At 31.9% G+C, this 9,338-nt stretch overlaps 1 non-coding gene across 1 annotated transcript; it reads left to right on the top strand.

The window, feature by feature from the left end:
• The first annotated feature begins 3,273 nt into the window (after positions 1-3,273).
• On the top strand, positions 3,274-3,360 carry TRNAS-GGA. The gene has a single exon. It is a non-coding gene; the product is annotated as a tRNA-Ser (tRNA).
• The last annotated feature ends 5,978 nt before the right edge of the window (positions 3,361-9,338 follow it).

Raw genomic sequence — 9,338 nt, 5'->3', positions numbered from 1 at the left:
TTGGCCTACTATTGGCCAAACCACCTGGGCACTAGGCCCAATGTGAGTTGGATCACTTAGCCACGCTTTACAATTAGAAAAACGAGCACCGTGGAAATACATGCGGCTCAGCCAAAGAAAGATGATGGAGAGTTGACCGAAATGTGCACTAAATACTTTTTGAGAGATTTCCTCCAAATCACTGGTATGGCTATCGAAATCTTGAGCATCAGCATGTAGGTTCTAGATCCAAATGGTAATATCAATCCCTTTAGCTATTGTTCTTTAGAAATGACCCGGTCTGGCCCATTCCTCGAAAGAAGTTTTTACGGGATTCCTATCTACCAAAATTTTAACTTCTGGTTCCGGCGAACGAATAATCATTGAGTCCTCCTCTTTCCGGACAACACATATAAAGAGACCCGCCAACAGTCAAATAATTAGTGAACCTTAGAGATAGAGAGATATTTCTATAATTAGTTTGTTTCTCTTCTATTTTTCTATCTCCTATCTAGTTTTTTTAGTTATTTACTAGAGCAATTATGATCTGGAAGTCGATCCGGCACAAGTGTTCGGATCTATTATGACATAGCCTTGAGGTTCTCAACGGACCTTTTAACCTTTTAAAAACCTTTTTGGGCTTTGAATTGATCCAAAAACTATTTTTTGTGACCTAGTGTATATTCATAGAAGTTATTAAATGGAGCTCTTTAATTTTTTACCTAGAAGATTTTAATAACTCTAACTCTATTCAAAATCGCGCTAGTAGCCATTAGACATTACTAAGAGACATGCCCGGTATATATATATTTAGTGATTCGAAGGTTTCTTTTATTAGTTTTAATAATAATTTTGTTTAATTTAATAAAAAGAAGTCTATTTTGTACTCTATCTGTGTATCCTTTTTTATTCCTAAAAAGTAGCAGATGAAATAGAAGTGAAATAGAAGGCTTAGAGGGGAGAAAATGAAATTATGTGATTGGGTCTTCCAAAAGCAAAGGAATAATCCATTTTTTCGTTAACTGATCTGATGGGTCCAACAAATAATTAATTATAACAAATATCTAAATTCTAAATAAAAAGATAAAATACTAGACTAAGATTCTAAATAAAGGATAATAAAGCTTTATAACCATAGAAAAGTTGCTAGGCATTTTTATTTTTTCTTATTTTGACTTCTATGAAGTTTCGTTGTTTGCTACAGCAGATAAAAATCGTTGTGTTAGACGATGCATATGTAGAAAGCCTATTTGGTTCTAGTAGTTACTTTACTAGATTCTTCTTTTTTTCTTTCTATAGTGGAGATAGTCGCACGTAATGACAGATCACGGTCATATTATTAAAAGCTTGTGGTAATAATGGGTTTCATTCTAATGCTCGAAATTAATATTCCAAAGCTTTCGTATGTACTCATTACTTGTGTGGATAAGCCCTATATTATGTTCTCCATTACTTGTGTGGATAAGCCCTATATTATAGAGTATATAACTTCGATCATAGGGATCAATTTCTAGTCGCATAACTTCATAATAATTCTGCAAAGCTTTCGCGTAATTTCCTTTGTATTAAGCCGACATCCGTTACGGTCGTCATTCAGTTGAAAGAATCTCCGTTCCAGAATCATACGTGAGATTTTCACCTCATACGGCTCCTCCCTTATGTGCATAAAGAGAATAATACATAGAATCCAAAAAGATTCAACGATGAAAATATTCTCATTATGAACTCAGCAGGGCTAGTGTTTTTACAAGAAATCTCTAGCCAACCTTCCTGCAAGAGATTCTTGATTAACATCAAGCCTATTGGGACTAGATAGAAATGATAAGATAACTCCCACAATTTCTTTGTTTTTAACGCCTCCTAATTTCCATGAATTAGTCACTTCAATAAACATCAATGGTTATATGGGTATCTAAAAGACAAACGAGGTGGATGTTTCTTGTCCCAATCATTCTTTTAGTCCCAAGACCGCTAAGAAAAGTGCTGACTTAGAACAATGTTTTCGTGTTGTTGATTCCTAGGTGTAGAGCTTCTTCCCCTATGCTGCCTATTAGTGCTAGTAGATTAGGATTGACCCGTAATATAGAACCTCTAGGCATAACCTTTCGCTTAATACTAGAATCTATTATTGCAACATAGCATCTGAGGTTGCATTAATCGAGGATACACGACAGAAGGAATTGTTCTATTTCAAAACTTCACCTTCAAAAAGCGTAGATTTTTTTTCTCGAATCACGTGTTTTTCTCCTTGTAAGAGTGAGAGAAATGAATAAATATAAAATCAAAAAAAAAAAAGAGAATCAAATCGCACCATCTCTGTAATTGGTAAATGCCTCTTTTTCTCCGAAAATTGTCGGAATTACTCGTAATAAGATATCGGCTACAATTGAAAAGGTCTTATCAATAAAATTTCCATTTATCCGTGATCTAGGCATAGGTAGCAATCCATTCTAGAATTCTTTTCATTACCTCTCGTGGGAAAAAGATCCCACAAAGAAAAGAATTGTATAGTACGAAATAACATAAAAACTTCTTTTTTTTTAAAAAAAAACAAAAGATATAAATCCTTTATTCCAATTGTTCCTTTTTGACAGGAATCGAGAAGAAATAAGAAATATTTCAACGCGATTCGATTCATACTAATGTAGTAGTATATGAACTATTCCGATTTCGGTGAAGTTACAAATTAGAAAAACTCGAGAAATTTTGATTGAATCATGACATCAATTACAAAGAAGAAAAAAGATTGACTAATCATTCTATGATGAAAATAGAATAACTGCCAATTTTGTGTACATAACGGGTATACACTATACAATCGAATCTAAATTTTTGAGGAATTTCTATTCTAATAGAGGGGTAGGTATTTGTTGTTGAGAACTCCAAAACTGAAAAGGAATTAAAAAAATTTTCTAGTATGGAATCATAGCCTATAAAATTATAATTACAGCTATGATTTAAGAGTCCATTAACTATAGTCTAAAAGATATAGACCATCAATCAGTTGATTCGTTCTAATTCATAGAATTAATCCTNATCCGTTATAAAAATTATAAAAATAGAAAAATATCAGAAAAAGAAGGGAACGTTGTTTTTGCAAACATGAATTGTATTTTTTTTTCGTAAAAATTGTATCTTTATCCCGGAGCCTCGAAGGAAAGAAAAACCGTTCTTTGCTTTGACTTTGATGACAAATTTTCTATTAAAATGGATTGGTCGTACCTATCCAATAATGGAATATGGATTATGACTGACTCGCTATTCACTCGGTTTTGGGGTCATAATCATTATGTAGGAGAGATGGCCGAGTGGTTCAAGGTGTAGCATTGGAACTGCTATGTAGTCTTTTGTTTACCGAGGGTTCGAATCCCTCTCTTTCCGTACCTTCTCTTAATTCGTCAATTTTACTAACAACAAGGACTCAAATAGCATCGGATACCATTATTCCAACAGCTAGACCCTTCTTTGATCTAAAGATATAGATTCTCAATTCCTAATTGCTGTGACGCGTAAAATAGAATACTCAAAAATAATCATAATCAAAATACTGTAAAGAAAAGAATAGACAAGGAATGAAAATAGATCTTTGTCTATGATACAAAATGGGGGAAATCTAGATCAAACTCGGATTGATCTTACTTAACTTACTTAACCTTAGGTTAGTTTACTTCGCCTAAAGGGAAGAAATTTTGGCGGACCCTTGGTTTAAGTCTGAGGTTAAAGTCTGACGANAGAATAATATTCTACGACTAGCATTTCATTTATTTTCAAACCGACCCATTTACTATCTATTATTGGATTGACTAATCCTTTATATTGGAATGGCTGAAGGGTCAAATGATTTGGTAATTCCTCATGAGGGGATGAATCGAGAGAAATTTGAGTCAGAGCTCTAGATTTTTGTTCATCCTTTGCCGTAATAATATCTCGGGGTTTGCAGCGATAACTCGGTATATCTACTATATGACCATTAACTAAAATATGTCGATGGTTAACTAATTGACGGGCTGCGTGAATAGTGGAAGCCATACCCAATCAAAAAAGGATGTTATCCAAACGCATTTCAAGTAATTGTAGTAAAACTTGACCAGTTGACCCCTTGGCTTTTCTGGCCATACGGACGTATTTAAGTAATTGTCGTTCTGTAAGATCATAATGAAAACACAATTTTTGTTTTTCTTCTAGACGAATACAGTCGCGCCCCATTTTTTCGTAAAAACGGGTTTTGTGCACGACCTAACAACTCTTTTGGGATTTTAAGTTTGGAGTCGTCACCTAACGAATTAAGGCGCGTTAGGGAACCTATCTAACCTAACTAAGTCTAGCTAAGCTCAACGAGCCAGAGGTCAGGGTAAGAGTTTAAATTAACTCGAGGGGAAGGTGTTAGGCATCCCTCGAGGTCCACAGATGTGGGTCCCGGCGGTATCTCATGAAATCTATGTGGGGGTTACAAGTAGCAAATAAGGTCACTTCATTTATTAGTTTATTTAATCTTGCTAAGTGATAACAAATATAAAACAATTAAGACTATTTTATTTTTTTTTAAATTTAAACATTCAAGGCTAGGTAATAGCAATAAATAAACAATCAAGTTTATTTTAATTTATTTTAAAATACGAGACTAGGTGTTAAACAAATCAAACAAATAGCTCATATTATTATTTTAAATTAATATTTAAATATGTGAGTCTAATTGATAAAAATATTAAACAATTGAAAAAAAAATTATTATTATTTTTTATTAATTATTTACGCATGTAAAACTAAGTGATAACAATAAATAAATATTAAATAAAAATTTAAAGATAAGCGATGGGATAGAAAAGAAGCAAATAAATAATCATACAATTTTATTATTTTTATTTTAATCTACCCCAAATAAATTACTGAACAATTAAAATTACTTAAATTATTTATTATTTGAGCATACGGTTTATGTGATTAAAATATTGATCAAATATTAAGCACTTAATGAAGAGATAAACAAAAGGCATAAGATGCACAAATAGATATAAAAATTCAAATTAATTCACTATGCCACACCAAACAAGAATAAGATGCGTGAAAATAAAATTTTGAAAAAATGAACAAATTTTGGATAGAATTTTATTAAAAATGTTTGTTTCTTTATAGGGATGATACCACGATATTGTTAATCGTGCTCCTCCACCATAGAAAGAATTTTGTTTTGAGGTCGATCTTAAAATAATAAAAGTTTATATTTTTGAAAATGATTTAAAAGATTCAGTTTGCATATAGGCACATAAATATTTACATATAAATACACATAATTTCTTTTGAAAATCTAGGTTAGGAGATAGTGCTTATATTTTAAAACAAATGTCATAATCAATTCAAAGCTTTAAAGGAGGATTGAACAATGATCTTTTAAAAAAAAACATGTTGCAAAACTTTGTAAAAAAGAAAAACTAGTAGAACATTGATGTAGTAAATTTATTAAATGCAAAAATTTTACTATGAAATATATTCAAAAGCCAAGTAATTTGTTAAATGCAACAAATGATTTTATTTTATTTTTATTTTTATGGTTAGATCTAAATTACTTTATCACATAAAAAAATTTGTCAAATAAATTAACGAACCTATAGGCATGCTTTCTAATACAAATAAGTTTGCAAAATAAAAAAAAATATGATTAACATACAACTTCCCTTCCCCTTAAGCGATCCCCAAATATATTTCATATGCGAGATATTAGAGTTATACAAATATTACAAAATTCTGAATAAATAAATAAAAAATATATAGATTCAAATATATGAATTAAACGAAGTAATCTCTCTTCATAGCTAATCTTCAACTTGAACTTCAAGTTTGAAACCTGCCAAAGCAATCAAATGGCTACACAAGTAATCACATTTATTTAGGCAAGATGAGAGACATGCAATTGTTTAACAAGTTATATATAGAGAGGAATAGAACAATAAACTTTTGTAAATGTATGAATGCGAAAGGAATACTAACCGGTTGAGCAGAAAGGGATGGTAGCAATGAGAACGAGTTGACCCAACTTCTATTTTAACAAAGCAAAGTAGCCAAGTAGTAGCAAAGAAGAACACCGGAATCTTAATTTGTTTAAGAGTAATAATAGTATGAGTGGTAAGAGGATGAGAGCTCTTGTGTTTAGAGGGAGTGAATGAGTTTATGAAATAATGAAGGGAGGAAGTTTTATTTATATAGCAAAGAGGGGCAGAGCACATAAGGAAAATAAATATTTTTAAGGAATCAATTATAATACCATTTCTTTATTTTGAAGGAAGTCAAATCAGCCAAATTATTTAAATATTTTTTACCAAATAAAAGTGTTTGCAACAAATTTTAAACATATGAAAAATAAATAAACCATAGAAATAAAATATGAAGAAACATAAATTTTATTGATTAAGATAACGGGTACAATTCTGTTGATCCCTTGATTCTACTCTCCTAGGATTTATCCATGATTCGAGAGTCGTTAGTGGCGTATTTCTCGAACTAGGATAATTTAGATTTGACCTCTCCATATGAATAATCCATCAATTTGTGGAGTATTCTAGATCTTGATCTCTTTATGGTTTTTTCGAGATGCCTTTTAAGGGAATTTAGTACCCTTTATATAGGCATAAACTAGGGTTTAGGGTTGAGTAGCATCCAAGAATCCTAATCTGAATTGAACACAATTTGTAGAGTCCCAACTCGAATTGAACGCATCTTCTAGAGTTCCACAAAATTTCAATGTCTACAAATGCCCCCTGCTTCAAGGCTTGACGGAGTGTACACTTGTTGAAACTCAAAGACGAGGCTTGAAGTTCTCATGCTTCCACCTTTGCAGCTTCAGATTTTCAGATTTGATTTAGGAGAGAAGAGATGAAGGGCAGATTTGGTCCCACTGGGCGTGTCAGAATTTGTAGACAATAAAATTCGCGTCGAGAAAACAATAATCAAGAACGGAAAATTATAGCAACAATCAATTTTATTATTTCAAATGCGAGTGTTACAATCTCTATAATTCCTCTGAATTCGCCTTTTCAAATATAAATTCAAGGGCTTTAAAGCTTGTTCTTGAATCTATGATTAACTTGAACTTGAACTTTATCTAGATCTTGACTTTTATTTGAACTCAAGGGCTTCGAGCTTGTCCTTGAATTAGGTGGTCTTGATCTTGATCGTTCTTGAACTCGAATGCTTGAATTCTTAAACTTGTAGCTTTGTAGAGAATTAAATGGCGTTTGTACCACAGAGTTTCTCTAGCTTCTTGTTTAGAATTTTCTATCTGTCTCTTTTCTGAATTATGAGGACCCCTATTTATAGTTTTAGAATAGAGGAGTTGCGATTGGAATAGGATTCCGTTCAGCCAATCAGATTTAAGTGACATGGCATATGGGCTTTATGGAGCGGGCTTGCCATCTTTGACACGTGTCATGATTCTATTGGTTTTCTTATTTGACTTGGCATGCCACATCATCTGCACACGTGGTGCCAAGATGGGCTCTAGAATGAGATGAGATTGGGTTTAACAAATTGGGTTCATCCAATGTAGCCCAAATCAATTAATTTAGACTTTAATTAAATCCATATTTATTGGACTTAAATATTTAACTCAATTATATCAATCCACAATATTTATTTGGATTAATATTTTTATGAATTCAATATAATCCGAATCATTTTATAAATTTATATTTAATGAATTTTAAATGATTACAAATGCCCCCTGCTTCAAGTCTTGTCGAGATATTTTATCTTTTAGAGACTAGGCTTGAAGCATTAACCGGTTCTAAATTCACCTTAGTTAAAAATGAATTATAATTGAATTAACAATTGTAATCCTACTCAATTTCATATTCCTATATATGGTTTATTGCCCAAAACAAAAGGAAATCATAATTCAATTAGGAATTGTAATCCTACTCAATTTCATATTCATATATATGTTTTATTGCCCAAGCCCAAAAGAAATTGTAATTGAACTAGGAATTGTAATCATACTCAATTTCATATTCATATTATGTTTTATTGCCCAGGCCAAAAAAGAAATTGTAATTGAACTAGGAATTGTAATCCTACTCAATTTCATATTCATATATATGTTTTATTGCCCAAGCCAAAAAGAAATTGTAATTGAACTGGGAGAAGGATTCTATCCCACCACATGACATCTATAAATAGATACATTGTCTCCATAATTTTATCTTCAATTACGGATTGTGAGCCTACGACGAAAAGGGCATACTCAAGGTAATTTTCCTTCTTTTTTATTTATTTTCGTCACTTTTTTTTACAGCTTGACATGTCTGTCGTAGAAAATTCATATCTCATTGTAGAAAAATCGAAATCATGAACCGTTTGATTTTTCAGAAACTAGATTTTTCGATCTCTAACATACCCGAAATTCAAAATTTAATACCTTCAGAATCTTTATAGATGATTTTTTGAAGTTAGCTCTAGATTCTGCCATGCTAAAAATTCGTCACTTTTTTACAGCCTGACATGTTCGTCGTAGAAAATTCATATCTCATTGTAGAAAAATCAAAATCATGAAGCGTTTGATTTTTAAAAAACTAGACTTTTTGATGTCTAACATATCCAAAATTCAAAATTTAATACCTTCAGAATCTTTCTAGATGATTTTTTGAAGTTAGCTCTAGATTTTGTCATGCTAAAAATTCGTCACTTTTTTACAGCCTGACATGTTCGTAGTAGAAAATTCATATCTCATTGTAGAAAATTCAAAATCATGAACCGTTTGATTTTTCAGAAACAAGACTTTTCGATCTCAAGCATATCCGAAATTCAAAATTTAACACCTTCATAATCTTTCTAGATGATTTTTTGAAGTTAGCTGTAGATTCTGCCATGCTAAAATTTTTCAGATTTGTGTGACTTACTAAAATTCTCGTATCTTGACGTAGGAAAAGCGAAATCACAATCCACTTGGTGATTGCTAATCTAGACATAAAGATCTACAACATATCCAAGATTCAAGATTTAATACCTTTCGAGTCTCAAACATCTTGACGGGTAACGATCTCTCCTTCACTTGTATTTCCTTTTTTTTTTTTGTGTAGATCAGCAAAAGGAATTTTATATTTTATGGAGGCTACATAATGGAAGGATTTATCACATAAAAATGTGCTTAACGTCCATGCCTTAACAAAATAAATAAATAAAACTCTGAAGGTGTTCCATGGCCCCGAATGCTTAACCAACTTGATGCTTTACTAAAATACCGTGTAATGCTCCCCCCTTGAAAATAACCTCAAGGTATTACAAGGTCCCGCTTGCTAAACCAACTTGAAGCTTTTACTAGAATACCGTGTAACGCTCCCACCTTGTAGATAACCTCAAGGTGTTACAAG

Source organism: Solanum pennellii, chromosome 9 (genome assembly GCF_001406875.1).
Source record: "Solanum pennellii chromosome 9, SPENNV200".
Lineage (NCBI taxonomy): Eukaryota > Viridiplantae > Streptophyta > Magnoliopsida > Solanales > Solanaceae > Solanum > Solanum pennellii.
Note: the sequence above shows the minus strand (reverse complement) of the source record. Positions and strands in the feature narration are given on the sequence as shown.